General features: G+C 38.4%; 1 protein-coding gene across 1 annotated transcript in view; it reads right to left on the bottom strand.

Annotated features, from left to right (window-relative positions):
- Positions 1 to 16,629, bottom strand: part of LOC122799838 (extracellular calcium-sensing receptor-like) — a 442,157-nt gene that overhangs the window by 275,175 nt on the left and 150,353 nt on the right. The gene's annotated exons all lie outside the window — the stretch shown is intronic.

Genomic DNA, 16,629 nt, shown 5'->3' with positions numbered 1-16,629 from the left:
CACTTTGGGGAAGACAATGTTTTAGCTAATATTCGAAAGCCTAGAGGGGAGAGGTGCAGACCATCCCTGGCAAAGCAACATGGTCTGTTGACCATCTCCTTCCATGCTGACAAATAATGCACCCCCTTAGAATGACAGCAGAAACTAAGTCAATTATTAAAGTCAATCATCTTTTGTTCGTATTTGTGGCATTATCCTTGGAGAAGGTAAAATGATGTTCAATGCTAGGTTCATACCAGCATGAGACACATATTCCAAGAGTTCCATTATGTCTCTCTTCATATAGTCTGGGGAGGTATGTCTCAGGTCATTTACTCCCACATGGACTATGACTGAGTCATACTGGTACTTGTGGTCCAATGACCTGGGTGTGTGCATAATATGGTGGATCCTAGCCCCTGATAAGCAACTGACTGTGACTTTCCCCTTACTCAGCCTGGTGAAAGGGACATCAGTGTGTCTCAAGATGGAGTCTCCAATTATTAGAATGTTGGATTGTGGGGTGGCTTGCCTTATGGGCTTAGAGGTAGAGGGTACATGAGATGTAGCTCTATGTGTTGATGTGGGTGTTGTTTTGAGAGTGCATTTGATGCTGCTGAAGGTATTTGTTATGTGCACTTCATCAAGGAGGTCTTTGTGGTTTAGGAAGGTTGCATTAAAGTACCTCAGCATATGTGGGTTGATATGCCTGCTTTAAATTGTGTGTGATGGGTGCAGCGTGTGTACTACTGACAGCCTTATTGGCGTTACGAGTGTTTTTATGTGAGAGCTTTTCCTCCAGTGACATTGTGTAAATACATCTCTCACATACTACATCAGTTTGTTTGAGAATTAATTGGTTGCTCCCTCCTCTGTCTGATTCATATTCTATATGGGTTTTTAGCAGCACAAGCCTATTGTAACTCATTTACTCCTCCCTTACTTGCTTTTGTGATGCAGGTATTCTTTCCTTGTCCTCTTCCTCCTGCTCTGTGTGTACCATTTCTTCCAGTTGCACTGTAACATCCATTGGCACAGTCTTTCTCTCGGTCTCTGTAACATTTGTTCCTGTTGCCTCTTTCTGTCTTGGGAAACCTCTCAAACATCCATTACTGCCATATTTAGCATAGTTTTTTATATAACAGTTTTCTCTTCTGTCACATTTCTTATTTCTAACAAAATATTTTTTATGCACATAGCTCTCTCAAATACCTTGGGAGGTATTTGTAATCATTTGTGAAATAATCAAGATAAGCACAATGGCATATGTTGGAAGACTGTTGTAATTTATATATCTCCACTTCTCACTGCCTAACAACCACTGCTGTGTACCTTAGGCAGCAGTGACCGTAACGCCACATGCAAATGCTGTAAATTGGATGAGGGGTCTATGCAAATGACCTTCTGCACTGCCCAGCATACAGTACTTGATCATTTGGTGATTCATAGACATACAAAGTTTAGGGTGAAGGAAGTTCTAAAGTCACTGATATGTACCACATTTTACTGCCTCACACCTATGTTTTTCAGTGAGTAATCTACACAATCAACCAAACCTGCTTCTCCCTGCAAAGATAAACAGATGGGTGGAAGTAGTACTGTGTGTATGCAGGCAGTGGGTGCTCAGGAACAGAGGGTCAGTGCTTGTGTGCATTCTTTTTGCTACCTGTGCTAATTCTCAGTTGTCCTTATGTTATGAAATGTTTCTGTTTATAATAATTTAATTGGGCAAATGTTATGCCTTTATTTCCTTCATCTGCAAGAAAAATATGCATTCCTTGCCCATAGTCTTGATTTTTATTTTTATTTAACTTTGACCATTTTCTTCTAAATATTTGATATGATTGCTGTCTTCCATTTACTGCAGATAATGTGCACAAAATGTATTTTATTAGTAAGCTACTGTATTACTATGTGTTAACGTTTTTGCATGTCTCACTCATCTTTGCAACCCAAATTCGTCTGTCTTCAGTTTTAATGCAACTTCATATGTCTGTTCAGAGAAAATCAGTCAAAACTATAATGTATCATAATTATACTTGCAGCACTATAAGTCCAAGACGTACATCTGACAAGGAGTGAGATCTCACATTCTAAATTCCTAAGGCACACCCACAAAAAAAACCTCTTGTTATTGTCAGTTATGCACATTTACAGTCACTACACAGTCTGCATGATTGTGCCACAAACACTTTGTTCCTGATTACTATGTCCACTTTTCTTAGAACCGTGTGTAACTTACTGAAATTTGTTTGGCTGTCTGAAAGAATCATGTTTATTTCACCTTTGTACTACTTTCAGTTCCACAATCAGCACAATCAGTGAATCAGTTGAAATGCTTTTCATAACAAAAGCTATACTTTCTTCAGATGCATGCATACTATCAAGTAAGCCATATTCTGTTCAGCCACACTGTTTGTAGTGTCTGCCCAGATCTTTTCCCCTTCAATACTTTATCTGATATTGTTTTTCAGTATGGCAGCCTCCCTTCAGCTGTAAACCACACTTCTTCCTCTTGCCCCTGTTATCTAACATCAGTCCTTTTACAAGCTCTTGTGACAGAACAGATGAACTGCACTGGTGTCTTAATTAACCTTCATTGGTTTGTTTAAACATCACCTCTGGTCTGTCCTGAAATTAAGCCATTGGTCTAGAGTGATTGTTAACAAAAGTGAAATAAAATAATTCTGACCCATTGTTTTCTACTTATTTATATGCCATCAGAGTCAAAGCATGCAAGCATACCTGGACTGCTGCACATAAAAGCACAATCAACTATACTAAGTTCAAACTATTGTAACATGTGGTTTTGCGTCTTTATTAGTTTGCCGAAATGTTACTCCACTGAACACCTATTCATCGACCTGTAATCAGCAAAAATTGCAACAGCGATTCACTGAATTTACTAAGGGCAACAAAATAGTTGCTTGAAGCACAATGGACCAACTTGTAGTTGACTTGAACCCATTCCACCAACTATATATATAAACTCCAAGATTGCACTACAGTGGAGAAAAGGGCAAGGTTTTGCAGTTGCCCGTTGTGCTTTGGGCAACTATTTTGTTGCCCTTAGTAAATTTGTTTAAATGCTGAAGTGATTTTTGCTGATTATGGGTCGATGAATAGGTGTTCACTGGAATAACATTTCAGATCCATGGTTTTAATCTTGGCTATACAAATGCACAAAGTAACACTAATTTGTTGGCTCCTTGACGTGGAAGAATGAAGCCCCCAGTACAATCCAGATGACTTATGTTTGGACTGGGTGCTGGAGAAGGTAATGCTGTCTTAACCTTACTTTTTGCTATCCTTCTTGCACACTGGCAGCATACGTAATCTCAGACACACACTAAAGCTTGTGAGCAAGCAGACATTTACAAACATGCAGCAAGTGCCAAAAGAAGCATGATGCAGTTGTATGATGCCTCATGCCTCACATGATGCAGTTGCATGACATCCCACATGTACTTAACTGTAAGTCATCATTTAGTTATATGCATATACCAGGGTTGAGAGGAATGGTAAACCTTTTTTGTTTTATCATCCCTCGAAGCCACTTACCCCTCTCAGAGGAGCAGGAATGATGGATGTTTTGGGTGGTTCACCTGTTGTCTGCTCCTGACGTGGACTCAGAGACTGGAAAGTGGTATTTTCACGGTATTTGAGATGGTAATCAGATGTGATCCTCACAGCAGAGTTAGAACAGTACACTTAAAATACCTCGTAACACTCCTACATACTGTTATAGCCACAGTATGATGCCACCCCCCCCCCCATCCCCATCCATCTCTCTCTTCCCAGTTGCAGGTTGTTCACAGCCCACATACTTAGGTTGCTATCCCTATTTTGAGAGATGATGCCTGTCTAGTGAAGAGACTCATCTGGGGTATGACACAAAACTACAATGGCCCCAAGAAGAATGTAGCAATAAGATGTAGAAGGGTGCCTGAAGTTAGTGATGTCTGAGTCAACTAAAAAGTCAGAAAATGGTAGATGGAGAAGGAAAAAAAAAAAAACTTGATAGTGTCTAATTCTAAAATGTGTTTTGCAAATAAATAAGCAAAGAGGTATTCAAACATGCTTGACCATTACATAAACACAATACATGTTTATAAAATGCATTTGAGAATTTAGCATAATAAACTTAACAACATCAGCACAGAAGACCTACAGTTTAGCTAATAAGTTATCTTGACATTTTTCTTCTAACTAGATTTGATTCTGAAGCCACCTGCTTTTGGCATCCAAGTCTAAACAAGATATTTAAAATTGTCTCAAAGCATTCCTGAAAACTAGTTCTATCAAATGGATTTGCTGTTATTAAAGAATAAAATAATATAAATCATTCTTGAATGTCTGAGGTATACTACAAATGGGATATATGCAAACTCTATTCAAGGAGTTCTGTGGACTTATACCAAGTTCTGCTTAGTTTATATTTGTAAATTCTATGTCACCCATTACTTGTAGATATCAAAGCAGACAAAATCCTTACCATTTCCTTTTCTTGGTAATGTTTCTAACATTTTAAGAACATTTCTGCTTAATCTCGTCCATCATAAAAAACAAAATGCAGTACTGTTCATATACTAAATACACCATCATTAACCCGCTTTTTCCCATTTTCTACCTGGGGTTGAGGTGTTGTGTTAACTGTCACCATCTCTCTCGATTCAGTGACACACTCCTGCCTTCTTCAACACTCATGCCTGACTGTCACAGATCTTCTCTCACATAATCCATCCGCATTTTTGTTGGATGCCCTCATTTCGTCTTACTTTCTTCCTGTCTGTCCACAAATCATCTTAACCAGATTTTCTTCTGCTTTTCTGCACATGTGCCCAAACCATCTGTTCTCTTTTAACTTTTCTGCAATTGGAGCAACTTTGACTTCTACTTTTATGTCCTCATTTCTTCATCTGTTCCACAGGATGCATCCTACCACCCTCCTCAGGCACACGTGTCCATCACCTCTAGCTTTCATATCTGCTTTTCCTTTACTGCCCAGGTTTCTATACCATACAGTAGCACTGGTCGCAACACTGTTTTGTACAAGTTAATTTTCAGTTTCTTTGGCATTCGTATGTCATACACTACACCTGACACTCTATGACAGTTGGCTGCAGCCCCTCTGATTTTAGCTTTGACCTCTACATTCTGACTTCCTTCTCCTCAACCACCTCTCCAAGATACTTGAAGCTATTAACCTGTTCCACTATCTTCCCTTCTATTTCAATTCTTAGCTTCTTCTGATTTCCTCAGTTTGTTGCCATTACCACTGTCATATCTGTATTTAGTTTCATCCCATATGCCTTCAGTTTCACATTGCATTACATTTCCCTAGCCTTTGCTGCAGCTCTTGCTCAGTCTGCCTGTAATGCCACATAATCTACGTACAACAGTTTTGTTGATCTGTCCCCTCTGACCTATTTGCTAATGTAGTTTATCACCAGTATGAACAGCAGTGTGCTCAGAAATGAACCCTGGTATATACCCACTCCCACTGGGAACCCCTCTGTGAGACTTGAGTCATTGGGTCCTTGTACATAGCCTGCACTAATTCTGCATGATTCTGGGACTTCAAACCACTACAGTACTGCCCAAATCAGCTTTCCTTGGACTTTGTCATATGCTTTCCAAAGTCTAAGAATGCCCAGTTGGACTCTTTCCTCATCATATCCTATATATATCCTAGTGTGAAAGTCATTGTCCTATTCTTGCCAAAGCATGCATCTGTTTTTAATCCCTTCATTAATGTGATTTTTATTTTTACAGAGAAAGTTGTAAATTTTATTCTGTTAGTGCTTACTGCAATGGTAGAAAAACTTTTAGAAATATGGCAGGCAGGAAAATGGTGAAAATTACTACATTTCACTTTTTGTATTTCTACTAATAGCAGTAATATACTTCACACATACTAGTAGAATTTATGATAGAACAACATTGCTCCCTTAAAAACTCTGTTCAGCTATAAGAATATACGTGAGTATAAAATAAATCTGTATAGAACAATGCAAAAATGAACATAATTCTGCAAAAACAAAACAGTTTAAAAATGAAATTCAGTTTGGACTTGAAATTATAGACATGTCCAACTCCTTTCAAAATTTATCATGCAAAAGCTCACAACATTATAAGAAATATAACTTCATCAACTTTTTCTAGCCACTGCACTAATATCTAATTTGTCTCATGCACTTCTAGACCTGAACTGGACAATTTTAGAGCACAACATAGTTACTACCTGTAACTATTTTTGCAGAACAGTCTTCATATGGTCATTTGCATCCTGAAAAACGCAAAATTGATAGATGTCCTAATATTTTGTTAGTGAGAGATATTTATATTTTTTCTTCTATTTTGTTGTCCCTTCATCTGACAATTTTTCCAAGTTGGTGTGTCTGTTACTTATGTTATTTTGAGGAGCAAAGGCCAGGTAATATTAAAGAAACACATTTATAACATTTTCACCTGTTTGTTTGGCCCTCCCCAGCCAACTGACATCAGTCTTCCATGTTGGCCGTTCACATCCATAGTCTAAGGATAAAAGTCTTGGTGAAAAACATGAAGATTTTACAAAGCTTTTATATTTCTATCCTTTACTGTATCCATTTCCCATCCTAACATGGTTAACCCTACTGTACAAGCAACCCTGGATTGATTAAGAAGGAGCTTCCTCTGTTTCATGTCTAGTATTCATGTTACTTATAAAGAAGCATGTCATATACATTGGTGGGTGCAGACTGCTTACAAAATATCACTGTTCACTAAAAACAAAACAAAAAAATGGCTAATCCCTAAGCATCACAAAGTAACTTGCCAAACATAGACTACTTCATACTGTGGCACCATGATATTAAAGAGGGTTAAACATTCGCAGTCTTTGTTCTGCAATAAGATCATTTTTATATGGATCTCTGGACTTGGGATATGTGGCATGCCTGCTTTTTGATTTTACATAGGCTGTGGCTGTGAAAAAAATACTATCTTGAATAATTTTACTTACATAGTCTGACAGGCCTCAGTGGGTGCTGCCTTTCAGTACAGGTGATGTTCTTGAGAGTATAAATACATCTTTCTGCTTTTGAAGTCATTTAGAACTTTCTGTATTTCATGATAGAGAAAAATGTATTTTATTTAAACAAATCATTTGTGAACTCTAGATGTCTCTTAAAATTCTGAAGAAAGAGTATGCAACGACAATGCTATCAGTACCCCCAAACTGTCAAATATCTTATACTCTGGTATTAGGCAACTGACTATGCAGTCATTAGATATCTTCCTGGAGTCCAAAGCTGTTTACATTTGGGGCAAAAAGGAAACAAATCACTAAAATTTTATGTATGATTGTGATAGTGGTACAGTGTTTTGCCCTGAGCATAATTTGTTTTACATTCTATCAGCTGTTTTATAGCACCTGTCTTCTATTAACATAAGATGTACCAACAACTTTTGGAAGCTACCATTGCCAGTGGTTGTTTTTCCATTTTGGAACTTTGCTTTGCCATTCCTGAGGTAGAAGTCTGACATGGTATCAATCACTGCATATCCAAACAATTGACCAATTTTGAGAAATTTCATTGGTTCTTCACCAAAACTCCCATATAATGAGTTACTTGAGTTGACCAGAGTGTCTTAAAGCCATGTCTCTAGCTTCTGTCAAGTTTATCAAGATGCTTTTTAAACAAAGCACCACTACAAACTAAGTTAGCAGATAAAAAGAGGCACATAAAACTTCATTAAAATACATAACAGCATGCTTCATTACTCATCATTATATACTAAGCCAAATAAATATGTCCTTAAGGGCCATCTGAAACTGGACAGGTTGGAACATTCATGAAGCTACTGAGTTAGTGAGTTCTACAGATATAGACCGTGATTGTAAAAATATTGAAAACCCAAATTAATATGATTCATCCATGGATCCACTAGCAAATGGAAGAAACTGTACACTGTAGACTCCTACAGTGAGTTCTATCTTTGGCTTTACAAGGCTGTAAATAACTAAATCCTCTCTAATTTACTACATATTCATAAAATTAATAGTGATACAAAATACAACACAAAAGTATATAAATCTATACTGCAGCATAAATAGGACCTACGCGACCAATAACTCCCATAAAGAATTTTTCAACTCTGGGATAAACTCTCACTTTTTGTAAAGTAAAGTATGCCCCTGACTATCTTAACATGTAACTTAGATGAATCAATAGGAAACTTTACATTTTCCCCAGTCCTTGCCTCCCTGTTTCTTGTGAATAGGGGAAAAACCTAGTACAGTAGTTGGAAAGTAGACAGTTTGACACCGGATGATTCGACTCCAATGCAATTGTATACATTTTCATGTTTAAATTTGCATTTATTGCCTATAGGAATAGTTAGTAGACAGTCTGGCCCCAGACAATTCGGCCTCAGAATATTTGACCCAAAGTATATAAAAAAAGTTTTTACAATTTTATAAAAACATTTTATTGCTTAATATTTCAATCATAATTTTTTTCCATAGGAATTTAATATAGTATTTAACTTTTTTATATGTAAATGTTATTTATTATTTTTAGTCTGTTGCGATACATCTCTACTTTAGAATTAATGAATAGTGCTTTGCATTCCTTAATTATAGTGCAAGATGATTATTAACTCAGGTAATTATGTCTTTATTTTTTTGTAAGATGAAATGTTTTCATTCCATTATTTTGTTTAATTTTCCATTTATGCCTTACATTTTTACATTTAACTTGTATTTCAATATGTACCCCTGGATTCAATAAACCCATGCAGGAATAGTGCTACTCCTGCACAGAGTGGTTCGTGTCCATTTAGCCACAGCAGCGCACCTTTATATTCATGAAGGCGAGCTGCTGTTTAGCCTAAATAGACATGAACCATGAACAACTGCAGGGAGTGTGTTTAAGTAGTGCATGGACTAAGAACACACCCCCTGCACTCAGAAACCTGATCCAGCTTAATATTACAGAATTTCTCTAATATTATGCCAGTATTTCAGTGTCCATGAACACTGAAATGAAATAAATGATCATTTCATTGTCCGCATAGGGGAGCAGGAAACCAATGCAGGGTGTGTGTGACAGGTTCTGTGACACCCTCCCCCCCTGCATTGTTAAAGTGCCGTATGACACCTTGCAACCTGCTAAAGCAGGAAATGTGAACAAAGGCACAAATAATGGGGGGGGAGTCCTAAAAAGGGACACTACTGAAATATTGTCCTCACAATCTTAGAAAGTTGATAGAAAACAGGTTATGCATTAGCATTCTTTGGAGCTTTTCTCCCCGGGCCTCCACTGAAAATGGGCACACCTCTGGCCCAGTGGACTTCCCCGGTAATCAAACTGAAATAAATAAATAAATTCTGAAGGATAGAAGTCTGAAAGTCAAATGTATGCCACTATTCCTTTCCAGCAATCCATGTGGACAAAGGCACAAATAATGGGGGGACAAAGCTTTAAAAATAGGGACACTACTGAAATATTGCCCTCACAAACTTAGAAAATTGATAGAAAATAGGCTATGCATTAGCATACAATTCCGAAGGATAGAAGTCTGAAAGTCAAATGTATGCCATTATTCCCTGACAGCAGTCCATGTGGACAAAGGCACAAATAATGGGGGGACAAACCACTAAAATAGGGACAGTATTTAAATATTGCCCTCGCAAACTTAGAAAGTTGATAGAAAACAGGATATGCATTAGCATGAATTTCTGAAGGATAGAAACCTGAAAGTCAAAAGTATGCCATTATTTCCTGACTGCAGTCCTCAATGACTTATCAGAAAATGTCAATACTCACTATATAACATAATAATAAAATAATAATATAATAAATATTTTTTTATATGTTAAGGACTATTTAAATGTAGATAAGCGGGTGTGCGCGTTATGGCTCTCCACTTAGTATTGCTTTAACATCCCATAGGAGATGCTTAGAAATATACAGCCAAAATTCCTTAAACGAGATAGCATAGTGGTTAGAATCCTGGCTTTACATGCAAACAAAAATGCAGAAAGGTAGCAGTCTGGCGATACAAATCCATGAAATGTGAAGAGGTTTGAACGCAAAATTAGTTTAATAAAGTAGCGTTTTCGCTGCTTGAAAAATCGCTACTTTATTAAACTAATTTTGTGTTCAAACCTCTTCACATTTCATGGATTTGTATCGCCAGACTGCTACCTTTCTGCATTTTTGTTTTCATTTTGGTTTGTTTTTTGCTTCTCCAGTATTTGTTGGCTTTACATGCAGGTATTTATGGTTCAAGTACTAAGACAGGCAAGTTATTTTATATGGTAAAGCAGTGTTAAAATTATTTTTTTCAACTTAAAGCATGCAGTAACTGTTTTATGTCAACCAGGGTAGTGTAGCTGGTTAAAATGGAAGTGTGAGTGCCTGTAACATGTGAAATCACCCATGTATACACAAGTATCCCATACAGTATAGTCACACCCCTTGCTAACGTAATGAAAGCATATAGAGGGATGTCATGTAAGGTAAATCATATACACCTACTAAATGAAGCCATTATCCTGATATTTTTTAAAATGAAAAGTGAGCAATGGTCAGCAATGCCCAGCTATGCTTACCAGGTCTAAGCATCACTTAAATGTGATTGCTAAGCAGCAGTCAGCTCAGCTAAGTGGATTTGCACACTGTTAAGCAGTTCTCAGCAATTACCCTTTTAAGCACTGTTCAACTCAGCTTAGTGGATTTGTGCATTGCTAAGCTGTGCTCAGCATTTTGGAAATGGTCCAATGACAGCAAAGGGTGGGAATATGGCCTTATTTAAACCGTGCAGGTGGGAATACATCCATAACCTTAGTTTGATTTTTGCAGGAACATGGCTGACATTGGAAAGGGAGCACGCTTTCGGGCACAGCACTGGAGCATTCAGGAGTCCAGGGTCTTGGCTGGACTCCTTGTCAAAAACCATGATGAGAGACTGCTGCAGGGCCAGTTCCAGGGCACACAATACAAAATGGAGGCCTGGGACCATCTCACATATGATTTCACCAGTGCTACTGGCATCCCCCAGACTGGTGAGCAGGTACAGCACCACTATGCTGACCTAAAGTGGAGGAAGTGGGTGCTCTTGGCCCAGTGGATCCAAGATGCACAGGCACAGAATGCTCCACTAGTTAGTATCACTATCAAGTAGATTGTAGCAAATACTAGCTTCAGAAAGTGATATACAGGTATGCATAATGTTTGTTTCTCTCCCCTACAACTGCAGCAGAGAGGGATATGAACATTGAAACCCATGGTGACAGACTGCTGAGGCTGCTCTGATAGGCTGGTAAGTAAAAATCTATTTTGCAGTATACCAAGGAGTACATTGCTTACTGCTAGTAGGTATACTGTTACTGTGTGAACTGAATAAATAAAACTGTTTGGCAGACTAATATTGATGTGGAATAAAACAACCTAAAAAAATGTGTTTATTCTGGTATGTTGTTGTAGACATTTACAATGTATACAGATTTTTCACAGAAAATGTGGCTTCATACATTAAGTGAGCTTCTTCTGTGAACCTGCTGTAGAAAACCGTAGATGGTGTGGCTGTAAAACAAGATATAACTGAAATATGAATTATATACTTCACTAAGCTCTGAACCATGAATAGTAATGTGTAAAGTTTCAAATTGTGTTCCATCCAGCATTCCCTTGTGTTAACCTTTGTTTTCCAGATTGTAGTAATCCAAAGGATTAATGCACAGTACAATAACTATCTGTCATGCATGCATCACAGTATTACAAGTTCAGACTGACTAACCAAGAGACTATTAGGCAGAAACCAGTGAAACTAAAAACAGCAGTTCCCCATTAGCTCAGTGTGATGAGCAATAGCTTAGTTGTTAATTTTACACACACAGACATGGTTAGAATCCAGGGAGTGGTACTAAGATGTGTGCATAACTACACAAAAGGAATCAGGAATAAATGTAAAAACAGTCAGGTAGTGTTAACAGATTTTTTCTCCACAGGTTGTACAGGAAAGGAAATGTTGGTAGTAGCTGTATGAAGGGTATACTAATAAACTGTGTACAACTGTTCAACTGTCCCACCATATGCCTGCAAATGACAGCAGGATAGATACATACAACATGCACTCTTCCCAATATATGCCTCTGAAGTGTCACGCTGCCACCGCTAGTGGTCACTGCTGCCCAATAACCCTAGAAACAGATGAGAAACCAGTTGAAATATGCCAGTAGCACACTCACATAACAACAGTTCAGGGTACGTCTCCTGTGCCAGATATGTAACCCTGACATGTACAATTCCCCTCTAGTCATGCACCCAGATTTATCACAGTTTGCCTCATATCATTCCAGGCTGACAGTTTAATAGGCATGTTTGTGCTAAGTAGCTATGGGCCATAGGCAGATGTAAAGTGAGGGCAGATCCATAGAGTGTTGAACAGTACTGTTGTGGAAAATAGAAGGATAAATAGTTGTTAATGGACTTCTTATCTCACCCCTCCATCTGGATCAATACAATAATTCATATATTATGGGTATGTTTTACTCCAAACCTAATGTTGGGACTTGTGTTCTATTATTGTTCATATATTTGATTGGTTGCATGTTAACATACCTTGTTCAAATACTAGTATTGGTGGCCTGTTGCCATCAATGTTACTGGCATGCTTTTACAATGCATACTGTTGTTCCATTTATGCATGTGTTCGTTTTGCTATGCAACTGTTCCAAATCTGTTTTATGGGGTTAATTATAACACTCATGTATGCTGTTATAACTAATCTGGAAATGTGTTGTTCATGACTAACCAACATATTTTTTAAAACCTCAATGCCAAAGCTCATTTGGGAAGGCAGATTCAGGCGATCCACCTCTCCCACCTCATCTGTCCATGGCACTGGGCACCAGCACATCTGGGACACAACCCAGGGCTTCCTTGTTCACTAGTCCTGCACCACATTTGGTTGGAACTGCCTCAGGGGATGATACCAGTCCCCCCCAGGCACAGACAGGATCCTGTTACCTGCAGTAAGTTCCCGGGTTTGGTGTGCAGTGCAATCTGAGCAAAGTTGGGTGGGCAGCTTCGCCAAACTGAGGGCCGCCTGCTGCACCTCAAGGGGTAGACTTCCCCTCCTGTCCAGCCCCCAGCCCAGCCACCATTGGAGCCATGAAGGAGCAGTGGTGACTGCCCATGGGTGGGGACCTCAGTCCCACTGTATCCATTTGGGGGCTCATGGGCATCTGATTTTCAACCATCCTCACTGTCAAAGGTGTTCCCCCCATATGTCATATACCATTTCTGTCTGCTGTCTTTTCTGACTTTTCTGTCTGAAAATCTAACCTATCCCACTCAACCTACCTCCCCAAACATACCTACAGCCCTTCCCCAACATCCCGCTCTCACTTTAAGAATAAAAAAGGTCATCTGTCCCTCAAAAAAAAAAAATTGGCCCATACATAACTCTACATTTCACCACCATTTCCAGTGTGATGTAAATCAATCTACAACCAAATTACTCTCCAAATGTATGTTGCCAACACCCCTCCCTCTGGGGTGTGAAGCTGTAAATTCCAAATATGCTACATCAGTCACAGCTGTTGCTGTTGAAGAATTGTAGAGCTGTGATCATTTTCTACACCTATACTACACATCCCTAGCTGCTTTTCATACTGTTTTACACTCTGCTTGCCCCCATTTCACCAATTTAATGTCACCCTTTTTTCTTTTCTTTAAAGAAAATTAGTGTGGGTGTAAGCTGGAGTAAGCGGTGCTAAATGAAGTTAAGAGGGTTTATTTAACTATCTTTCAGCAATGCTTAGCACTGTGCAAACCCACGCAAACCAGCTTACAATTGCTGAAAAGTGCCTTAATCACTCTGTCTCCATCAGCCCTTGTTCAGCCCGGCAACAAAATAATCAGCCCTGCCAAGTGTCAAACGCAGGATGCTGTGCACTACAATCATACCAATGTACCATTACACCATCTGAACTGTGGGGATATGTAATGATTTTACAAACATATCATTCATTCTGTCCATTTAACATTAAAAAAAGTAACCATTTCCTAGTCTGGAACCCAGGAACATGTGCACAACTATCACAGCAGCATACTTCTACACCATCTGAGCAGTAGGAATTTGTAATGTTTTTACAAACATATCATGCATGACAGTCATTTAACATAAGGAGGAATTATATATCTGTAGTACTGTTATAGACATTTATATGTATATATACATGCCAATATATATATATATATATATATATATATATATATATATGTATATATATATATATATATATATATATATATATATATATATATATATATATATATATATATATATATATATATATCTCTAGTTCACTATCATATATACCCGAAATGTACTCAGTTAACTGTTTACATGGTCAACTGAGATTGTGCAAAATTCACAATGTCGAACACCAGAATTGCTGAAATACATGTCGACTGCTACCCAGGGACGGGTTTTAACATGGGTCAAGATAGGGGCAGATGTGTATTTCAGCAATATCAGTGTTCGACATTGCCTATGGTCGACATTCCGATTTTTGAACGAAGTGGCGTTGACTGACTTCACTTCGAATAAATGATAGTAAACCTATCTATCTATCTATATATATATATATATATATATATATATATATATATATATATATATATATATATACATACATACATACAAATATCTACATGTGTGTGTGTGTATATATATATATATATATATATATATATATATATATATATATATATATATATATATATATATATATATATATATATATATATATATATATATTTATACACACACATATATTTTTTCATACAGAGATATATAGACAGATAACCAACCTCTTAATGCAAGATATCTGCGAAAAGCTTGACAAATGTGGGGGATAAAGGGAAAACAATAGTGACATTTTTGAAATCTGGCTGTCATGCACATAGAAGTCTGCTAGAGTGGTGTGCTTTTACATACAATACTAAACAGATTCCTAGTCTGAAACACAAATGAATGTCAAAATGTACTGATGTCAATGCTCAACATCATTCCAGTGATTTATCAGAAACCCATAACTATTGTGGCCAACAGACAAAACATATGAGCCATACATCAGGACAGTGTCTTGACATCTGGACAGTGGAGAGGTATGACCGCAGTCATGTAACAGAATAGAAAAAACTCATGACAGCCATCAACCATGTCACCCAGCACCTTCTGAACCACAGTAAGACCAACATGACACTAACCCAAATCAGCTCTAGGCAATTACCCATGTGTATCCAAATATATCACGCACTACAGGGATGGAACCGTACGGAAAAGAAGATAGTGGTGCATAAATGTCCACCCACAACCATTTGAGCCATAGTCGCAGCAACGTGCCAGTACCCCAAATGAACTCTAGAGTAGAACGACTGTTTGAACAAACATATCCTGATTTCCAGTCACACAATATACTGACAGGTACTGGCCTAACTCACAGTGTACTGGGAATCCTGAGGTGTTACAGGACCTTTCTCAGTCTGTCCAACAAACATACACACCTGATAGACCACCAGCAGCTGTAGCAGCATGCAGTCAGTAAAAAAATGATCTGTGACACTCACATCTGCTACCCAGCCAAACAAACATCCATACACATCACTGCTACACAATCATGTCAGTCACTTCACAATGGCCACACATACATAACTCTCATATTTACAGATTTGCACAGAATGTCCAGGGTGCGGGACCATGTTCATGGCCAATGCTGCATACCACTTCCAGGAGTCTGCTATGTCAATGGGATGAGACCTTGAGTGCAGTCAAAAATAATGATATCACATACCCATGACCCTCTTACTGCAAGACATTTGGACAAAGCATGACATACTTGGGGGACAGGGGACTGGAAAGAGGGACATATATCACATAATGGTGTCACAAACTGAAATAGCTGACAGTGTCACATGCTTTGTTGTAACATAACATCCCTGAAGGATATGATGTCTAAAACACCCATGGATGTCAACAGTTACTCTGACTACAATTCTCACATCATCCTACTGCTTCCACAAAATCTGACGTTGTCTGAGGAACAGACCAAACATAACAGGTGAACCCCTGGGCAGTCTGTGGACATCAGGACAGTTGAGAGGTATGTCAGAGACATATCACTGTCAGACATCATGTCACACAGAAAATGCATGTCCAGATGAACCCTGTTAAACTAGCAATCCGCTAGGTGTACAGCACTACTGACTTATAATCTGTACCCAATTCTGGAGCTTTGTTCCCAATGTTGCTAGGCTGTCTCCACATGTCCTCTCCTGAGAGGTATTCCCACCTACTGTCTGTGAAGCTGTAGCCCCCACACCTCCATAATGTCCTCCATACAGGTAAGGAAAATGGGCAAGGCAGACATGAAGGCCATAATTATAGCAATGTGTCGCTATGGCATTGGCAAATGTAAAGATAACACAGCTGTCTGGATGCAAGTAGCAAGTGGGGACACCAGTTGGTGCACAGGCCATCACCTGCTCATGAGCAGTACCTACAAAATGCAAGCTGCTGCCTATGCAACACAGGTCTCAACCCTTCTTCACAAAGACAGACTGCGACTACACAAATCCAACCATTTGC

This window comes from Protopterus annectens, chromosome 4.part0 (assembly GCF_019279795.1).
Source record: "Protopterus annectens isolate FY-2018-M chromosome 4.part0, PAN1.0, whole genome shotgun sequence".
Taxonomy (NCBI): domain Eukaryota; kingdom Metazoa; phylum Chordata; order Ceratodontiformes; family Protopteridae; genus Protopterus; species Protopterus annectens.
Note: the sequence above shows the minus strand (reverse complement) of the source record. Positions and strands in the feature narration are given on the sequence as shown.